The sequence below is a fragment of the Prenolepis imparis genome, unplaced genomic scaffold (assembly GCF_030444845.1).
Source record: "Prenolepis imparis isolate NDT839.2.m4 unplaced genomic scaffold, iyPreImpa1.0 SCAF_10, whole genome shotgun sequence".
Taxonomy (NCBI): domain Eukaryota; kingdom Metazoa; phylum Arthropoda; class Insecta; order Hymenoptera; family Formicidae; genus Prenolepis; species Prenolepis imparis.
In genome coordinates, this window is record NW_028141168.1 from 331,983 (window position 1) to 352,959 (window position 20,977).

General features: G+C 35.7%; 2 pseudogenes; both read left to right on the top strand.

Moving 5' to 3' along the window:
* Positions 1 to 337: 337 nt before the first annotated feature.
* Positions 338 to 1,867, top strand: LOC145942130 (uncharacterized; annotated as a pseudogene).
* An 11,397-nt stretch (positions 1,868 to 13,264) lies between these two features.
* On the top strand, positions 13,265 to 18,589 carry LOC145942131 (cyclin-C-like; annotated as a pseudogene).
* Positions 18,590 to 20,977: the final 2,388 nt, after the last annotated feature.

Consider the following 20,977-nt stretch of genomic DNA (forward strand, 5'->3'; position numbering starts at 1 on the left):
CTCGAGCCGAGTCTCACCGTCTCAATGTTTCTACGGAACGGTCCGTTCGTGATCATCGATTGTTCTCGACAAAACGAATCGGTCAAGAGCGCAACCGTGGATGTGAGATTGGAATTCGAGTGTAAGGAGAATGTGCCGATGAATACCACTGCGTACTGTCTCATCATACACGATCGCGTGATCCAGTACAACCCGTTGACCAATGTTGTGCGCAAAATCACTTAAACGCACCAACAATTTAGAGAGAGGGGGAAGCATAGCAGAATATAAATCAAAGTGTTATGAGATAGTTGCCATTCTTCTTTTTAACTGATACATCGAAGAGAGAGATCTCGTCATGTCCGTACCAACGTTTGTGTATCTACAGGAGTTTATCCTCAATAAACAATTCATTGTAAAGGAAGCGGCAATCCTGAGAAGAGGATTTATTTTGTCACATTATTTTTTCGCATGTCCTGTACCATGGGGTGTGCTCATAAAATCGGAGAGACACCAAGCCTCATGGTTGACTCGAAATCATCATGGATTGCAATGGGAAGATGGAAACTTTCCATACAGCATGGCTCAGCGTTTGATTACAACAGCTATCGTTGGTGGACCACATGAAGAAGAAGAAGAAGAATCCATTCTCGTATATGTAAAAGGACTTGAGAAGCGAGAATGGTTAGCCGATATATTGGATGATGCGGGAAACGGTTTCATTATTGAGACCTTGGATACTGATTACGATGATATCGAGTCTCTAAATAATCTAGATGTTAAAAACACTATGCGATGTGGAAAACATGTTAAGAATTGCGCATTACAAAATGTATTCAAAATATTTAACTGGTGGTCGCAACGCCAGAAAGAATTGCAAGATTTGGAAAAATAAAATATTTAAACATTAATGTGTTTTATCTCTTATTCCCCTTCCCCAATCCTTTCCTCACGAATCGTTTCTAAGAATTCTTTTTATCCGAGCGCCGTTTCCCCTTTTCCTAAATTTCATAGCGCCAATAGTATTCTAGAATCTCCCACCATATTTACCCCACTACTTTTAAAAATAAGCGTCACGTATATTCTTAATTTTATACGATCAGTGTAGCGTTAACCGTTCATACTGGTGGTTCACTTTTAAAATCTGGAAATATGTACTACGCTGAAAGAAGCAGTGGCTCCGGCAGACGTGTGAATAATTACGTCCCGAGTCGTGATGACACTCCATCGTTTGAGAATAAATGTGACGAGTAAGTTTAACTTCTTTCTATCTTTATATTTTTTTTTTTTTTTTACAAATTGTATTATTTACAAACTAATTTCATTTTTACAGCATTTCGTTGGAGCGTCGTGCGGTTCGTATACTAGGCAGACGATACGCATTGACAGCTACGGAATTTAAATTCCTCGAAATTGGTATCAAAGTGGATCCACCGAGTTACGTGGAAATCGCCATTGGAGATCATCGAGGAAAGGAACTGATATTATCTCTCGAAGCGTGGAAAGGACTCTACGAGCAACGTCACAATATTCAGAATCTGCTTCGAAATGATTCTAAAGATGCCTACAGTTTTATAAGCGTTGGACCGTTAACAGTGCGAGTTCGTACGATTAACGACACCAAGTTAATAAGTCTTGAATCTTCAAATGTATGCATGATGATGATCGAATCGACATTACACCGTATGTTCGATCTCGATCCATGCATTGATGTAACTTTTTACCGATTGGTTAAAATTACCAATACAGTCGATATCAAGTTTATGCAATTTTCAAATATCGCGTCCAATGTAACGAATCCTAAAGAAGTATCAAATGTAATACGCGCTAGCGACGCCTTCAACAAGCATCAGCTCATCGATTGCGAGCTGGCAGCTTTAGTTTTTAGTCCATAATATGTAAGAAAAAAATATTTAAAAGAAGAATAAAGAGTTTTTAAGTCTAAATTATGATGTAATTTCTTTGCATGCATTTCCATTCTCCATCTTTCTCCCACCCGTAAGCAGTCTCAGCTCTCATACGTAGCTCGTTGTAAGGTCCTTGCGGGGATGACGTCATGCGGAGAAGGGGGAACGTGACGCTAGAGACTGAGAGGCTAGGGATCGCGAGACTAGGGACCGAGAGGCTAGGGATCGCGAGGCTAGGGACCGAGAGGCTAGGGACTGCGAGAGAGGTAGCGCTTAGGAGAGAAAGAGAGAGCGCGAGGTGAACGCGAGAGAAAGAGAGGGTGTGAGGCGAACGTGAAGGAGAGAGATGTTGCGGCGAGGAGAGAGAGAGAGAGAGAGAGAGAGAGAGAGAGAGAGAGAGAGAGAGAGAGAGTGAGAGATGACGCGAGGTTAGGGACTGCTAGAGAGATAGCGCTTAGGAGAGAAAGAGAGAGCGCGAGGTGAACGCGAGAGACAGAGATAGCGAGAGGCGCATGCGAGAGATGACGCAGTGAAGGAAAAGAAGAGGAATTTTTAAAATGAATATATTAATTTAATATTAATTATTTTTAATTATGAATAAATGTGTATTATACATTTGTGTGTGTGTGTGTGTGTGTGTGTGTGTTTAAAAGAATATAAATGGATATAAATGTATATAAATGTATATAAATGTGAATATATAAATGTGAATATAAAATGGATATAAAATTTTTAAAAATATATATAAATGAATATAAAGATAAGAATATAAAGATGAAAATATAAAGATGAAAATATAAATGAATATCATAATATATAAAAATTGTCGGTGGTGGAGGTGGCTATGGTAAAGCCGACGATTGTGGATGCGAGGCGGTGAGGCGGCCGAATGCTAGGTGCTGTGAGAAGCGGAGGCGACGGCTGGGCGGGGACTCCTGCATAACAGAAAATTTTTATTAATTATTTTAATAATTTATAATTTATTTTAGAATATATTTAAAAAAAATAAGAAACTGATACTTACAATGCGTACACACCGAGCACATGTTCCGGCTAAATATCATACATAGCGGGGCACGACAAACGCTGCACAATTCTTGTTCTATTATGTTAAACATTCTCGTATAATGTTGTCGTACAACACAAATGTTTGGAAATAGTTTCACATTTCTTATAAAGCAGCTAGTGCACAGTTTAATATTATCCCAAGGTACATAAAACAAATTTAAAACGCACATTTTCAACGATGCATTTATAGTAAGCATCTCAACCGGTGCCACAAATTGTATAGTTGTTTCGGCAAAGTCTTCACAATCATCACTATTATAATCAGAGTCTTCAAGAGGCTCTATCACTTCTTCATCATCAGATTCATTTATCACATTTACAATTCTATTATTAATTTCTTCGACTATCATTACTTCCTCGTCATTATCACTATCCTCAATCATAATAATATCTTCATCCATTTCTTTTACTCTGATCTGTGCTATACGAATGCTAAAGACTTTTTGACGCGGAGACAGACTCTCTCCATAAGTTTCAACCCCCATCCCTCTCAAAATTATCGCAATTCTTCCTTAGAAAGATATTTAGGAAGATGTTTCGCTCTCGTTTACGACCGATTTTCTGCGAGGGTACAAAGCAGCCGAACGTTGGTGCCGATACGTTGCATTCTTCCTTAAAAAATATTAAGAAAAATGTTTCGCTCTCGTTTTTATGGGAGATTTTCCGCGAGGGTACAAAGCTGCCGAACGTCAACGCAAATAGGTAGAGGCCTATTAAATCACGTTTGACATGTTCGTCGCAGCGTCGGCTTAAAATCTTCATTCCTTTCCTAATGATAAAATGTCCATAAAATGAAAAACATAGTTTTAATGAACTCTAGAACGCTCCGTTGACAAGTTCGAGCAGCCGGACATCGGCGCTTCCGTAATAAAATTATATTAACGAGGGTACAAAATTGTCAATCATCGGCGCTTGTTCTATACCTTTTTGGGGAAAATGTCTAAGACCCCTCATAAAAAAGTCGTAAAGATACCATCTACAAATATTGCACTCAGAAAACTCCCCCTCCTTTGTCCAAACATCCCCCTCCACCCGCGTGACGTCAGCCCCCGCGCCTACGAGATACCCCCACCCCGCGTGACGTCATACCCCTCGTCTCGGAGAACCCCCCGCGCCCCGCACCCCCCTCAGAGGACCTGGGTTAGAACTCTCATAGTATTACTACTAAGATATATAAAATTTCTTTATATATATATAAAATTTTTCTATATAAATATATATATTATTTAATATTTAATTTTATTTATTTATAATATTATTATTATAATTACATTGAAATGAATCCCTTCCATCAATTTCATTTTATGGTATTTCTGCAGGCTGTGGATTGTTAGGCTGAGGATTATCAGGCTGTGGATCGTCAGGCTGTTCATTTTCAGCATCCACCACTGCAGGCTGTGAATTGTTAACCACAGTTTGTAGTGGTAGTTGCTTGGCCAAAGCGTCGGCCAGTTGATGCTACAACTCTTGCAGTTTCATTTTTAATAAATCATTTTCGGCAGTAAGAGCATCTCCACTAATGATGTCAACTTAAAAAAAAGATATATATTAGATATATATTAGATTAATAATCCAGACTTCTCTCTCTCTCTCTCTCTCTCTCTCTCTCTCTCTCTCTCTCTCTCTCTCTCTCTCTCTCTCTCTCTCTTTCTCTGCCTCTCTCTCTCTCTCTCTCTCTCTGCCTCTCTCTCTCTCTCTCTCTCTCTCTCTCTCTCTCTCTCTCTCTCTCTCTCTCTCTCTCTCTCTCTCTCTCTCTCTCTCTCTCTCTCAAACAAACACACACATACACAAACACACACACACACATACACAAACACACACACACACACACACATACACACACCTTTCTTTATCTCTTAACCTAATTTTCTGCCTCTCACTCACTCTCTCTCTCTCTCTCTCTCTTTCTCTCTCTCTTAGGCTACATTCGTTTTGGGCGCTCACAAATTTTAAGAAAATTCTTTCTTCGTTGCAAATCGAATATCAAATTCTAAATTTTATCTCTCATTCTTTCATTTTATGTCATTCTCTCTATTTCATTCTGTAATTCCTCTCTCTCTCTCATTCTATTTCTAGAAAATTTAAACTTACATTATGCTGACTTGAATTGCAAGAATTTTCACTGCTCCTTTTTGTCTCTTTAAACATTTTTTTTATTATTTTATTATATACGATATGTCGTTATAAGCGATACGTCGGATATTAGCTCAAAAAGAAAAAGTTGAAGATATATGCGTATAATAAAAATATTGGGGATCAAAATTAAACACACATACAAACACACGTACACATTTTTCAAAAATTAACTGTTGGTTATAAGTTGCTGGTTTCACTTTAAATCACGTTAAATGTCATCATGGATAGATGGAATGAAATAGAAAACGTTATAATAAATGAAATCAGTATAATAAAGGAGGAGAAGAAAAAGTAAAAGGCGTAAAAATTTAAGAAAGAAGAGTTAGTAATAGACGAAGTTATAACGTTGAAGAAGGAGAGTGAAAGGAGAGACGGTACATTATTTACATAGTTATATATAGATATTTTGTATAAATGTGTATTGCATAAATGTGTTTAAATATTTGTAATTAATATTTTTTAATAATTACACTTTTATTAAATTTTTGTTATATAAAAAAAATTATCAGATATTCAAAAATAAATTAAATTATACAAAAAGGCTACTGTACGTCTTTAAAAAAAATATCAGATATTCGAAAATAAATTAAATTATACAAAAAGGTTGCTGTGCGCCTATAAAATAGGCTGCTGTGCGCTTATAAAAAAGGCTGCTGTGCGCCTTTATCAGATATTCTAAATTAAATTAAATTATACAAAAAGGTTGCTGTGCGCCTATAAAATAGGCTGCTGTGCGCCTGTTAAAAAGGCTGCTGTGCGCCTGTTAAAAAGGCTGCTGTGCGCCTGTAAAAAAGGCTGCTGTGCGCCTATAAAAAAAGGTTGCTGTGCGCCTGTAAGAAAACGGATGTATTCTACAGATACAGTGCTGCTGTGCGCTTATAAAAAAAGGCTGCTTTGCTCCTATACAAAAAATTAATATAAAGCAGAATAAGTACGAGAAAGAAAAGATAATTCAAGAAAATCAATAAATTAATGAATAAATAGTTCGCAGTCATACTGAAAGACAAACGGTACTTATTTATATAATATCTATATAATATCTATAGATATAATTATTTTTTTATGTAAAATTATGCAATATTTGAAAAAATTTAAATTTAACTTAGGATTAATCAATCAGTTATTTATTTATATTAAATCACATTAAATTTGAACTATATTATTGCTTTATAAGCTTCATAAGATAATTTAAATTATTTATTAAATATATATTAAAATTACGTATTATTATATAATATTTAATGTAATATATCTACGCATATACGGTACGACGCAGATAATTATGCCTCAAAAGAGAAAACGCGGAAATTTGTATATAGTGAGTCGCGATGGTAGGCGCTCACTAAAGGCGAAAAATTGAGAGTTCGGAAGAAAGGTTTCAACGACTCGAAGCTGATGCTCAGAGACATGCTCAGCAGAGGGCCGATGAAAATAATGACACAAGGTTTCAAAGACTCGAAGCTGATGCTCAGAGACATGTTCAGCAAAGGAATGATAATGACAAAAAGACTAAGCGACTCGAAAGTGATGCCCAGAGACATGCTCAGGGAAGGCACAAAGCTAGACAATTAAATTATCACATTGCGTTAATTGCCAAGGACGATGAAATAAATGTGCCAGTTCATACACTTGGGCAAATGAATGTAGAATGCCAATTTTGCAAATCATTAAACTTTGCATGTGAAAAATCTAAAGATGAAAAATTCACATATTGTTGTCAAAAAGGCAAGCTTAAATTAAAGCCAATAAATTGTCCTGATTTTATAAAAAAATTATACATTGGAAATGATTTTGCTTCAAAAAATTTCTTAAATAATATTCGTTCATATAATAGTGCTTTAGCTATGGCTTCAATGGGTGCGCCGGGAAATAGAAATCCATTGGATGTTGTGAACAATGCTCCTTATTGCTTAAAGATTCATGGGCAATATCATCATTTAACTTCAACAGCAATGCGCCCAGCGGATGGGCAAGCTCCGCGATTTGCACAGCTTTACTTTTTAGATACAGAAGAAGCTGTAAATCATAGAATGAATAACAAAGCTAATAAGGAGTGTGATTCAGAAATAATGAAAGAGTTGTCAAGTTTTATGGTTCAATGCAATGAATTTGCAAAAACATTCAAGATGATGCGTCAAGTTGAACAAGATCTTAATCCGATAGGAAATAAAACCATAAATTTAATGTTGTCCTTTAGAAAAAATCCTCAACAAGATCAAAGAAGATACAATGCTCCACAAGCAAATGAAATAGCTGTGGTCTTTAAGAATGTAGATAGTGAGCCTCCATTTGAAAGAGACGTTCGGATTTATAATAAAAATTCGAACGATGTTCAACAAATATCAATTCTAGACAAAAGGTGTGACCCAATGTGTTATCCTTTGTTATATCCATATGGTAACGATGGATGGCATTCAGAACTTAAATCATATAATCCTAAATATCCAGGATTCAAAGTAACTCAAATGGATTATTATGCTCACCTGTTAGCACCAAGATTAGAATTTAGTCAATTTAAAAAGGCAGGCAAATTGAGATGTCAATTTATACTTGATGGTTATATGAAAACTGAAGCAAATAGGCTTAATTATATTAAATTAAATCAACCTCAATTAAGAGCAGAACTTTATTCGGGATTAATGGATTACCTAGATAATCGAGCACAAAATGAAGGAATTACAGCTGGTATACCTGTGATATTACCATCTTCATTTATGGGCAGTCCAAGAAACATGCAAGAAAGGTACCAAGATGCTATGTCTTTGGTAAGAAAGTTTGGTAAACCAGATATTTTTCTTACAATGACTTGCAATCCTCAATGCCCAGAAATTAAGGATAATCTTGATGGATGTTTAATAGAATTTCGACCAGATTTGGTCGTTAAAACATTTAACTTGGATGTCAAAGAGATTTTAAATGATCTAATTCATAATAAAATTTTTGGAAATATTATTGCTTATGCAGGTGTGATTGAATTTCAAAAAAGAGGACTTCCACATTTGCATTTACTTGCAATGTTGAGTGATGAAGATAAGCCCAGACTTCAAGAAGTTATTGACATGATGGTATGGGCTGAAATCAGCTAGTAACAAAAAATCACCCATTTCAAACCCATGTAGAATCGTATGAAAAATTACCCATTGCAAACCCATGCAGAATCATATTATCATATGCAAAAATAAATGATATAATCCCTATAAAAACTTACCTTTAAAAAAAAGGTCAAAAAAGGCGCCAAGTATGGGCACGCCAGTAACAAAAAATTACCCATTGCAAACTCATGTAGAATCGTATGAAAAATTAACCATTGCAAACCCATGTAGAATCCTATGAAAAATTACCCATTGCAAACCCATGCAGAATCATATTATCATATGCAAAAATAAATGATATAATCCCTATAAAAACTTACCTTTAAAAAAAAGGTCAAAAAAGGCGCCAAGTATGGGCACGCCAGTAACAAAAAATTACCCATTGCAAACCCATGTAGAATCGTATGAAAAATTAACCACTTCGAGAGCTCCACATTCTCTATTATTAGTAAATCGCAAAGCAATATTCCAAAGATGACTCGCTAATGATTTGTTTTTGTTATCCTTACAATCAAGAATAGTCTCAGACAATTCACTTTTTCCCGCTTTATTCATATATTTAGTAACATACCAGGTAAGCAGCGATGATTTTCCACCAATAAATTGTATATCCATATTACCTTCCCATGCAGTAAGAAGAACAGGATTATAGTCATTTATATTAACTTCATTATCCGTTCGAGGAAGATCATAAAGTCTACTTTCATGTTTCAATTGTTTTCTACCGGCTATCGAAGTTGCCACATCTCTCATATTCAAAGTTTCAGTAACGGGACGAGGAAATCCAAAACGACATCGACGAATAACTTTACGTCCTACTTTTTTAGAGCGAAGACAGTAATCGTTATGTATATGTCGCTGATGCGTATCAACACGACTGTATAATAATGGCGAAATATTTTTATCCGGCATTTTGCAGCTTATATGTTGTAAAATAAATTTGGAGACTTCTTCCATAGTAGATTCACCGAAAATCAATGCATTTTTAATCCAAATTAATAAGTGAAAATGTTGTATACCTCTACCTTGATATTCTCGTCGCCAGAAATAGTGCGTTACTTCTCCAATTGGATGATCTTTGGACTTGATGAAGTCAAGCATTGCCCGAAACTTATTATTGAGAAACCTGGATGTTGATACAGGATCTCTAGCAATGAGTACGCTAACGCTTAAGGAAGCGTCATGCCATCCATTTACTTCACGAATATATTCACCTAAATCTTCCCATAACCACTCACTTGGACTTAGTGTTAAAAACCATGTCGCAGGCTCATAATGCTGTGTCATACAATTTAAATCACTTCTCGGTCTACGCCAATATTGCTCCGTATTTCGAAGTGTGGCAAATATTGTACTCAAATTAGATTCCAACAATTCTTTCGATATTGCGTCTAAATATTCTGCAGCTGTATAACGAAGTCGCGGATTAGTTACATTCATTTTATGAAAAATTCCACGACTTAATTGACGCATATTTGCATCGTTCAATAAATAAAATAAGTATTGTTGATTTAATCTATACTGTGGATGTTTAGATGTTAAACGACATTTAATAAATTCATGATCATGAAGTTTAATCTGTCTAATCTCACGTTGTCCATTAATACCAGAAGAATATAAATCTGGAAAACACATTAAATCTAAATGTTGCTCACGATTATTCAAAGGCAAGTCCTGAATTTTTAACATTTGATATAAAGCTGTCGCAGTTTTATTTGCTTTCTTTTCATATAAGGGATAGATAGTATATTGTTCATAATAGCCATCGTTTTCAGCATTAGTAACTTGAGTTAACATTGCTTTCCGTTGGCCTTCTAATGTATCATTTTTTATCTCTTCTATCGGATTATTTAATAATTCAGTCTCATCATCAGCTACTTCTGCATTATCTTCTGTCTCTTCCATTTGGAATTCAGAATTTTTTAATTTTGGTAAACGTAAATCATTGTGATTATTTGGCAATATAATATGAGAGTATAAAGTATTGTTACGCTTTAACCACGTTAAAGCGTCAAATACTTTTTTAACATCAACTACCTCTTCCCAAATAATCTTTGATTTTGTCGGGATACCTCTAACTAATATATATAATTCATGATTAATATTTATTGGATCAGTATTAGAACATAATTTATTCAATGTCTCCTGTAACGGAAGTGGTAAATGAAATGTTCTACCTTTAACTTTTGGTACCATTTGTCTTTGAGGCAACTTTTTATTCATAACAGTTCCCATTTTGAGGACAGTTTGAAACGCTTTAGTTCTCTGTATAAAAATTTTTTCGAATGTATTAAGAGATGATATTACTTCAGGCACTTGATTTGTAAAGAGATTATTTAAGACGCAGTATGCAGGCATGAAGCCCTTACGAAATTTGCTTGCACAATAATTACATATATATTGCGCATCAAATTTTTGTTGTTGTACATACGTCATTAAATCTCTCCAAATTTGAATATGTATTTGTGTCTGAAGACTATTGACTTTAGAAACATTTTTTTTATAACACAATTTCTCGCACGATACGCAAACATGTCGTGGTGTGTCCACAGAGCGTTTAGTCAACGCTTTAAATGCTTTACGATATTTCAAAATAATATCATCATCACTCAAAATTGTATCAGTTCGTTGATGTCTGTACATATCTACTTTTTCCTGTGCAGAAGTCACAATTTCATTTAAAGTGTTCATATCAGCATGATTTAATGCATCATCTAGATTTTCCATCTTTCGATAAAAAACTGTAAGTTGGTAAATTAAACGCTTCATATATCTTACTTTTGGAAAATGAGGCGATAATAATTGAACTGGAAGAAACATTCCTTTGCAAAGTGTTAAATCAATATAACAGCTAAGCATATGACCCAATTTCTCATTTGAAATTTTTACAGTACATTTATGAATACTTTGCATCAGTTTTGGTACATTCTTTAAAGTACATGTATTTACGGTTTCGAGAAACTTCTGATAACGATCAATTAAAAGCTGATCGTTAATTTTACAGCTTGCAGTATTACACATCAGTTTTGGTTCATTCTTTAAAATACATATATTTACGGTTTCGAGAGACTTCTGAGAACGGTCAATTAAAAGCGGATCGTTAATTTTACAGTTTGAAGTATTACACGACCAAGATTTTTTAGCTCGTTCTGTTATTAATGGTAATATGTTTACTACTTTTCCTTCTACATTTATTACCAAAGGTTCCAATGGATTTACATCATGATGATATGTAGACTCAATAAAATAATTTTCAGATGAGGCTGTATGTCTAGATTCGTCACATAGCGCAGTTAATTTGTCTTCAATTGTAGAACAATCTGCGATAAGAGTCAAATACACTTCTGACTTCTTTTTAATCAAACTTAACATTTTGTATATATTGCGAATATAATTTTTTCTAATACACATGCACCAACGTACAATTTTTTCGGCTTTCAATCGTTTCTCAATATGACCTTTAATATTCACTTTTTCAATAATATTTTTTATAATTATTTCTGAAGACTTACGAAGTTTTATGGTGTTTTTCGACCAAAATTGTTCATATTTTTTAGTAATATTTTTGGCAATATTGCAAGTTTTTACTTCAAATGTAGATTTTGTCTTGATTTTGTTCTGTTTTCTTGTCTGATAATATCGCTTATTATAAAGCCATTTGTAATTAGGATCCAATCTTTTTTGTCTATCTCGTTCATGCTCAAAGTTTTTCGAATAACGCATACGCTTTTGTGCGCGTTTATTTTCTAAATCTTGTTCATATCGATATCGATCTTTAATTCATCTTCTAAGTTCCGTTGATATCGATTACGCTTTTTAGCGCGCTCATTTTCTAAGTTGCATTGATATCGATTACGCTTTTTACCGCGTTTATTTTCTAAATTTTGTTCATATCGATCACACAGTTTAGCGCGATTAGTTTCTATATTTTGTCTATATCGATCGCGCTGTCTAGCGCGATTGTCTTTTAAATTTTGTTTATATCGATCGCTCTGTTTAGCGCGATTAGTTTCTAAATTTTGTTTATATCGATCGCGCTGTTTAGCGCGATTATCTTCTAATTTTTGCCGATATTGATTGCGTTGTTTAGCATGATTATCTTCTAAATTTTGTTTATAACGATCGCGTCGTTTAGCGCATTTATCTTCTAAGCTCTGTTCATATAGATCGTGCTGTTCAATGCAATTATTTTCTAAATCTTGCTCATATGAATCGTGTTTTTCAGTCTGATTATTTTCTAAATCTTCTGTATAGCGTGCACGTTTATTTACGTAGTGATTTTCCAAATCATGTTGCTTACTTTCTTCATAAATATTATTGTTTGTTTTCATGCAATCCTTTGAAGCATTTTCCGTTAATTGTAATTGATTATTATTTAATTCTTTTTTAGATTGGTAAATGAACGTTGCTTTTCTAAACGATTTAAACTTTGTTGTTCCGTCTCACATCGACGTATAGTACGTATACGATCTGCTTCAGTCTCTCTTGCTTTTATTACTACTAATGAAAGCACCTTTTGAGGAGCATATTGTGTATCTTGTGGAAAATCCTCAATAACATTAGATTCAAAAATCTTAATTAAATGCAAACGTATTAAACTATGATCATATTTTATTTTTTCGGGTTTAATATTGAATAACAATGAAATTGCAAAGGCTATTGCGAAAACCCCGCAATCGCTACCATTTGATTGGTATTGTACAGTAGGAAATTTGACAGATTTTTTTTCAAAGTTAAATGTTGGAAATAATTTTTTTAAGAATTGTTCATGTTGTCTATGCAATTTTTTATTATTTAATGAATCATAAATAAATATTTTTTTTGTATCGTAATAACTACACACCCAATGTCCATCTGATGGACCTGACGAACTATGTAATATTTGTATATGTTTTTTATCAATTGGCATAGCCTGAATAATATCAGGAAGTTGTAATCGCCGCCCGACGACTGGTGATAGGGAAATTCAACGAGTACCTGTCAACTGTGCCCCACACAAACTCGGGGCACAGGGTCGTCGGGGCCGTGAGACCGAAATTGGAAGAGTGGATGAATAGGTCTCACGGCGGGACATCGTTCCACATGACACAGGTGTTCACCGGGCACGGATGCTTCGGTGAATATCTGTGCAAAATAGGAAGGGAACGCGCGGCGCAATGCCACCACTGCGATGAGGACCAGGACTCCGCGCAACATACTTTGGAATTCTGCCCAGCTTGGGCAGAAGAGCGCGGAGTCCTGGTCCAATGTATAGGGAATGATCTGCATCTGCCCAACGTGGTTGGGCGGATGCTGGAAGATGAGGGGAAATGGAAGGCGGTCTCCTCCTTCTGCTTCAAGGTTATGACGCAGAAGGAGGAGGCAGAGAGGGAGCGGGAGAGACGGGGGAGACGGGGTAGGCAAACGCTTATCCCCGAATCCCGCGAAGAAAGGGACGACCCCACCTGGGCGCCCTGGCGAGGAAGGGCCGAGAGGGCGCGAGAGAGAGACGGTGCCCGAGGTAGAGGGGGCGGCGGCGGGGGCGGCCCGCCGAGGCGGGGACGCGGAGGCGAACCCCCTCGTCGCCGGACGAGAGGACGCCCATCCGATGGGGTGGGTTAGGAGGGAGGTCGGGCGGGGGACACTGTGCCCCCCTCGCTCGAGGAAGAAAGAGGAGGAGGAGGCCCGTAAGGACGGAGTAGTTCTGGGAGGAGGGCGGGGGCGGGTGTCGCCCGGCTGGCGGCCGCACGGCGAAAGCCCTGCGGCCGGGAGTCGGGCGGCGTCCGCCCTCGCCCCTGCCGAGTTCCTCCCCCGAGGGGAGGGCCTCGGCGATGCCCCCGGGCCGATGGTCGAATCCCGTAAAGGGAGGGAACCGCGGCCCGGGGGCACGGGGGGATCATAGGGACTCAGATACCGGGTCCCATTGCACGTGATCCCCCCGGGAAGGGACGCGGCAGTGGCGGCCCTCTCACCGGTGCCCTAGAGCGCCGGTGGCAGGGCAACACTGCCTGCGGCGAGGGTTCCCCCCCTTTTGGAGGGAACTCCCGGGTGAAGAGCTCCCGGAGCTCCGGAGCGTCGGCCGAATCTCTCGTCCCTCTAGGGAGGGAGAGGGAGCCCCGCTCTGGGAGTGGGGGGTGGCGGCTCGAGCGGGAATACTCGAGCTGTGACCCCGCCCCCAAAACTTTTTGGGAGGGCGCGACGTGGGGGCGGTGTCCCCCTGCGCCGCAATCGGGATGGACCGCACGATGGTTTTGCGTGGGAGAGTATCTTCCTTTCGGGGAAGATGCTCTCCTGAGAAGGCTAGGTCTGGGGATGGCAAGAAGTAATGTTTCGGCAGTTCCTTGCCACCCCCGTAAGCGCCAGCAAAGGCACCCGCTGTGGTTTTAGTGAGGTTGGTCTTGGACCCCACCGCCGATCCACACGTGGATCGATGATGGGGGACAAGGAGTCCCACATAACCCTCATCCCCTACCCGGGGGGTGAGTGGTACCATGAGGTTTCCACAGCGCAAAAAAAAAAAAAAAAAGGAAGTTGTAATCGCCACGTTTGGACAGGTCTATAATCTGAACAATTTTTTAAAAGATTGTCAAAATGTTCCATATGTATATCGGTTAACCATTCGCCTCGCATAATTATATCTTTTTCTCTAGGCATTAGAACTATTTGTTTGTTTGTCTTTACAGCCATTTTCGTATGTATATATATAAGATAAACGCTTTATATAAACAATAGCTTTATATAGACTTTTTACTTTATATAGAATAGTTTTACTTTTATATTTTGTATAACAATTTTTTTATAAATACAGTATTCTGTATCGGCGCACAGCAGCCTTGTATCGGCGCACAGCAGCCGCTTTTGTCAGGCGCACAGCAGCCTTATATCGGCGCACAGCAGCCGCTTTTGACAGGCGCACAGCAGCCTTGTATCGGCGCACAGCAGCCGCTTTTGACAGGCGCACAGCAGCCTTGTATCGGCTCACAGCAGCCGCTTTTGACAGGCGCACAGCAGCCTTGTATCGGCGCACAGCAGCCGCTTTTGACAGGCGCACAGCAGCCTTATCTCGGCGCACAGCAATCGTTTTTGACAGGCGCATAGCAGCTCTGTATCGGCGCACAGCAGCCTCTTTGTGATTTTTTAAATAATTAAAATTGATTATACTTACCTATATGTATATCCACGTGAGAAGCCGCAACTGAAATCGTCAATTCTGGAGACCTTGATCTGCGCAGAAAATTAAACTTCTTGTTTCACATTAACATTATGGAGCTCTTGGTCTGCGCGGAAAATTAAAACTTGTTTCACATTAACATTATTTAAAGGGAGTGGACCTTTAGAAATTACATACCTTTAAACAACAAATTATTTGATAAATATAAATGAATTTATAATTTATACATGGATTAATACAACTTTCTCCACTTTTACCACGACTAAAAATAATTAAAGAAGAGAATACTGTTAGCTAAGAATGTGAACAAACATTACAAACTGTTCATTAAGAAATTACTTTCTCAAATTTTACGTTTTCTAAATGTTTTTAAATATCTAATTATATATTTATTAATAATAAATGATACATGAATGTGTATGAAATCAGACAAAAGTTGTTTGATTTGAAAGAGGACAGAAGATGGCGCTACTGACTTTTTCTAAAGGGCGCTTTTTAAGGTCATTTGAAGATATAAGGTCATTCTTAAGTTTATAATTTTTTAAATGAAACTTCTATAATTTTTTTATATAAATCGATTCTTCGCAATTTTCAGCATAAAAAGTTATAAAAAGGTAACCAAAAAATGAATAGTTTACGAAATATTTTATATCTAAATTTAACAGTAATTTTAATAAACTAAAATATTTAAATATAAAATATCTCGTAAACTATTCATTTTTGGCCATCTTACCTTATAACTTGTTATGCCGAAAATTGCGAGGATTCGATCTATATTTAAAAAAAACATAAATGCCCTTCAGAAAAAAGTTAGTAGCGCCATTTTCTGTCTCCCTTCAAATTAAACAACTTTTCTCTGGAACATTTTGTTGTACAATTAAAAATAAAAGATTTTAGGGATGGTCAATTAACTTTCTAACTACGTAAATTCGCCCCCGCTCCCTTTTCAAGCAGGGCAAGGGGTAACTATAATTTCAAATGAAATCTCATATAAAATGTTATATGTATATGGACATGGTGAAAAAGATATGGAATTTTGTGGAATGAGATTTTAATTTTAATTTTTTATCTTTCAATTTTAATTTTTTTATAATTAAATTTAATTTTTAAATTTTCTGAGAAATAAATTTTATTTTATTTTTCCTAAAAATGAGTTTAATTACTATGATTTCTTTAATTTTCCTAGAAATTAATTTAATTAATAAACCATACCTGAGAATAATATAGAAATTATATTCTTTATTATCCTCTTCCGTTGTTTTTGTTATCCTCTTCCTCTTTTTCTTCCGTTTATCTATATTGTAACTGAAAAAGTAAATATTAAATAATTTAACAAATATAACATTATTAATTTTCTCCAAGAATATGGATAAGAACATTTATATATTTTTAGAAATAATAATAAATAACGTAAAAAGTGATAATTTATTAATTTTTCCTTATTTTATACCAACAATATATATTTATAAAAGAAATAAGATAGAATGGTAGCGTAATAAGAAAATATGTACTTATAAAAGAAATAAGATAGAATGGTATAGCGTATAATAAGAAAACAGTTATTATATTATGAAAGAAATATAGTATATCACATATATGTATAGTAATAGTATTGAATGTCAATCAAATGTATGTAGTATATATTATATAATGGTATTTGCAACTACTTTCTTGTTACGCTATCATTTTACTATTTCTGTCATAATAATAACTACTTTCTTGTTACACTATCATATATGCTATTATTTCTTTTATAAATATGTAATTATTGATATAAAACAAGAAAGTGAATAAAAGTTAATATAATATTATTAACTGTAATATATATATTATTACTGTGAAAGCACATGTTTTCAAATAATGTTTCGATAATTTAACTAAATAATCATATGTATGTATGTGTATCGAGTACAATAAGAAGATAATTGTATACCTTGACAATTATATTAAAACCAGATCTTAAAACCAATCATAAATAGCAAACAATGCAACGATACTGAGAATGCATAGCAGAATTAAAAATACAATGCATAGAATTATAAATAATAGAATATTATAAATTGGTTAAATGTCATTCATTCATAAACATACCTGAATAATATTAGCAATTATGTTTTTTATTATCCTTTTATGTTGTTCTTAATTATCTTCCTCTTTTCTTCCGTTTATTTATGTTGCAGCTGATAAAAGTAAACATTAAGTAAGTTAACAAATAACTTGTGTTGCTAAATGGAAAGCATCCATTGATAACATACTTTTTGGTAACAAAAGTGTCCCCAAGATTTGTGCGAGAGAGAAAGATATAATTCCTATTCATCCTCTATGCGCGTGCGCTATACTGGCAGACATTATTGGAAACAATGCACGCGTATAAATGACGAATGGGAGGAATCTATACCTTTCTCTCTCGCACAGATGTTGGTAACACTTTCAGGCCAGCATTCTCCCTCCATATCTACATACCGTGGTCAAATGCTTGACTCTTTCAAAAATAAGCTTCATAATAAAAAGTAGCTAGGTTACGGTCTAGACATATCATGTTTTATAATTGTACAATATAAAACATATAGCTACTGCAATAATATTTTGAAAAGTTTTATGCTCGCAATAGCTTAAAATGTATAGGACTTTATTATTAACTCCTGTGGCAGTCTTTTTGGCAAAGTTTCTAATACTAGATTGATAACGACAATGGGAACTACAGGTAAGTTTCGTGAATATATCTTCTATTATAATTTATTGATGGTTAATATGCTAATTAAATTTTATTGTTCTTTTTTTTCAGTTAAAAACAAGTTTATTTATGCATACACAAGAATTTCTATATCGTACAAATCTTATTCTAGAGTGTGAATTTTATCTTTTGGAACATTCAGATTGTTGTTTAATAGTATATCAACCATATCGTCCCTTATTATTAACATTAATTCAGGATGTGGGACCAGATGATAAATTACTTACTCTTGCATGTAATTAATGACAGTATAAGAACAGATGTATGTTTATTAATCCTTCTTATCAAATAGCTATTAGCAAGCAGTATTAATTTTACAATCTAGTGTGTATTAAAAAGAAATTTTATATTTAACGAAGTCTATTTTGTTTTATTACAGGTTGTCTGCAAATAGCTTGTCTGCTAAATTAAAAAAATAGCACGATATATAATTAATCTATTGTGGAAGAGATATGATGAAATGAATGAGATTCAAGGTTTACTGGCTAAAATGCCAAAGCAAAAAGCAACACCACACCATTAACATGAAGAACCTTGTTTGTCAAATGTTTGGGATTTGCTACAGCGAATTAACTTGACAATATTGTTTTGCATTTCATTTATTGTTTACTCGACCAACCAACGTAGTACGCACGTACGCATGCACAAACACGCACGCACGCGCGCAACTTCATGTACATTATTAGTTAATAGTTAATTAATATCTCTTTTGGCCGTTACGTCTGGGGATCGATCATGTAACTTTTCTTTAGAGCGAAAACGTGAAAAGTGAAAAATTTTGCTCTGATTCCGCTAATCACACATTGGTTTCCATAGTGAAATTGTTCACTTTTCACCTTTTCGCTCTAAAGAGAAATTACATAATCGACCCCTGTTGCCATAATAAAATAAAATAAAATAACATCTTTGTAGGACATTAATATGTGATGCGTTGGTCGTTCGAGTAAACAAATATGTATATATAAATATGTAGAAATATTCTAGAGATACAATTTTTTTTCACACACACGCGCGCGCGCGCATGTGGGTGTGTTGAGAACAATTATATCTCTAGAATATTTCTACATATTTGTTTACTCGAACGATCAACGTAGCACACACGTACAAATTAAGAAAACAATTATTAGTAAATCAAGCACCCGCACCAGTTCAAGCACCAGCGCAAAAACCAGTACGAAAAATTAAAAACATTTCTCTTTTGGCCATCACGTCTGTTGCCATAATAAAATAAAATAAAATAACATCTGTGTAGGACAATAATATGTGATGCGTTGGTCGTTCGACTAAACAAATATGTATGTATAAATATGTAGAAATATTCTAGAGATACAATTTTTTTTCACACACGTGCGCGCGCATGTGTGTGTGTTGAGAACAATTGTATCTCTAGAATATTTCTACATATTTGTTTACTCAAACGATCAACGTAGCACACATGTACAAATTAAGAAAACAATTATTAGCAAATCAAGCACCCGCACCAGTGCAAGCACCAGCGCAAGAACCAGTACGAAAAATTAAAAACATTCCTCTTTTGGCCGTCACGTCTGTTGCCATAATAAAATAAATAAATAAAATAAAATACCATCTGTGTAGGACAATAATATGTGATGCGTTGGTCGTTCGAGTAAACAAATAAATACGTATGTATAAATATGTAGAAATATTCTAGAGATACAATTTTTTTCACACACGCGCGCGCACGTGTGTGTGTTGAGAAAAACTGTATATCTAGAATATTTCTACATATTTATAGATATTTGTTTACTTGAACGATCAACGTAGCACACACGTACGCAGGCACGCACACTCACCCATCGACACACACAAACACGCGCGCGCGTGCCCACACACACACACGCGCGCGCGCGCGCGCGCGAACGTACGCATACTCATGTACATTAATAATTAATTATTATAACGAAAAATTAAAAACATTTCTTTTGGCCGCCACGTCTGTTACCACGTGGTCTAAAATAAAATAAATAAAATAAAATAACATCTGTGTATGACAATAATATTCGAGTAAACAAATATGTAGAAATATTTTAAAGAGACAATTTTTCTTCGCACACACATACACACACGTGCATGCGCGCGTGTGTGTAGAGAAAAATTGTATCTAGGATATTTGTACATATTTGTTTACTCGAATATTATTGTCATACACAGATGTTATTTTATTTTATTTATTTTATTATAGACCACGTAGCAAAAGACGTGGCGGCCAAAGAAATCGTTATAATAATTAATTATTAATGTACATGAGTATGCGTGCGTTTGTGTGTGTGTGTGTGTGTGTGTGCGCGCGCACACACACGCACGAACGCACGCATACTCATGTACATTATTAGGTATAGTTAATTAATATAACGAAAAGTTAAAAACATTGTTCTTTTGGCCGCCACGTCTGTTGCCTCGTGGTTTATAATAATCTCCTCGATCGCGATTTCTTCCTCCTCGTGCCCATCTGCGAGGAAGTACTGCAACACAAAAATGTAATTTTATTATTATTTATAGAATATTATTATTTATAGAATATTATTATTTATAGAATATTATATTATTTATAGAATATTATTATTTATAGAATATTATTATTTATAGATTTACCTTTTATATCTTGCGCTGGTACCTGCGTTGGTGCTTGTTCTGGTGTTTGCGTTGGTGCTTGCTCTGGTATTTGCGCTGGTGCGTGCGCTAGTGCTTGCGCTGGTTCTTGAGCTGGTGCTTGCACTGGTTCTTGCGCTGGTGCTTGCACTGGTTCTTGCGCAGGTGCTTGTACTTCGTGCGGGTGCTTGATTTGCTAATAATTGTTTTTTTAATTTGTGCAATTCGTTTTGTAATGTAGCAATTTTTATTTCGTATTCTTTATCTAAAAACAAAATTAATGTGATTAGTTATGTAATCA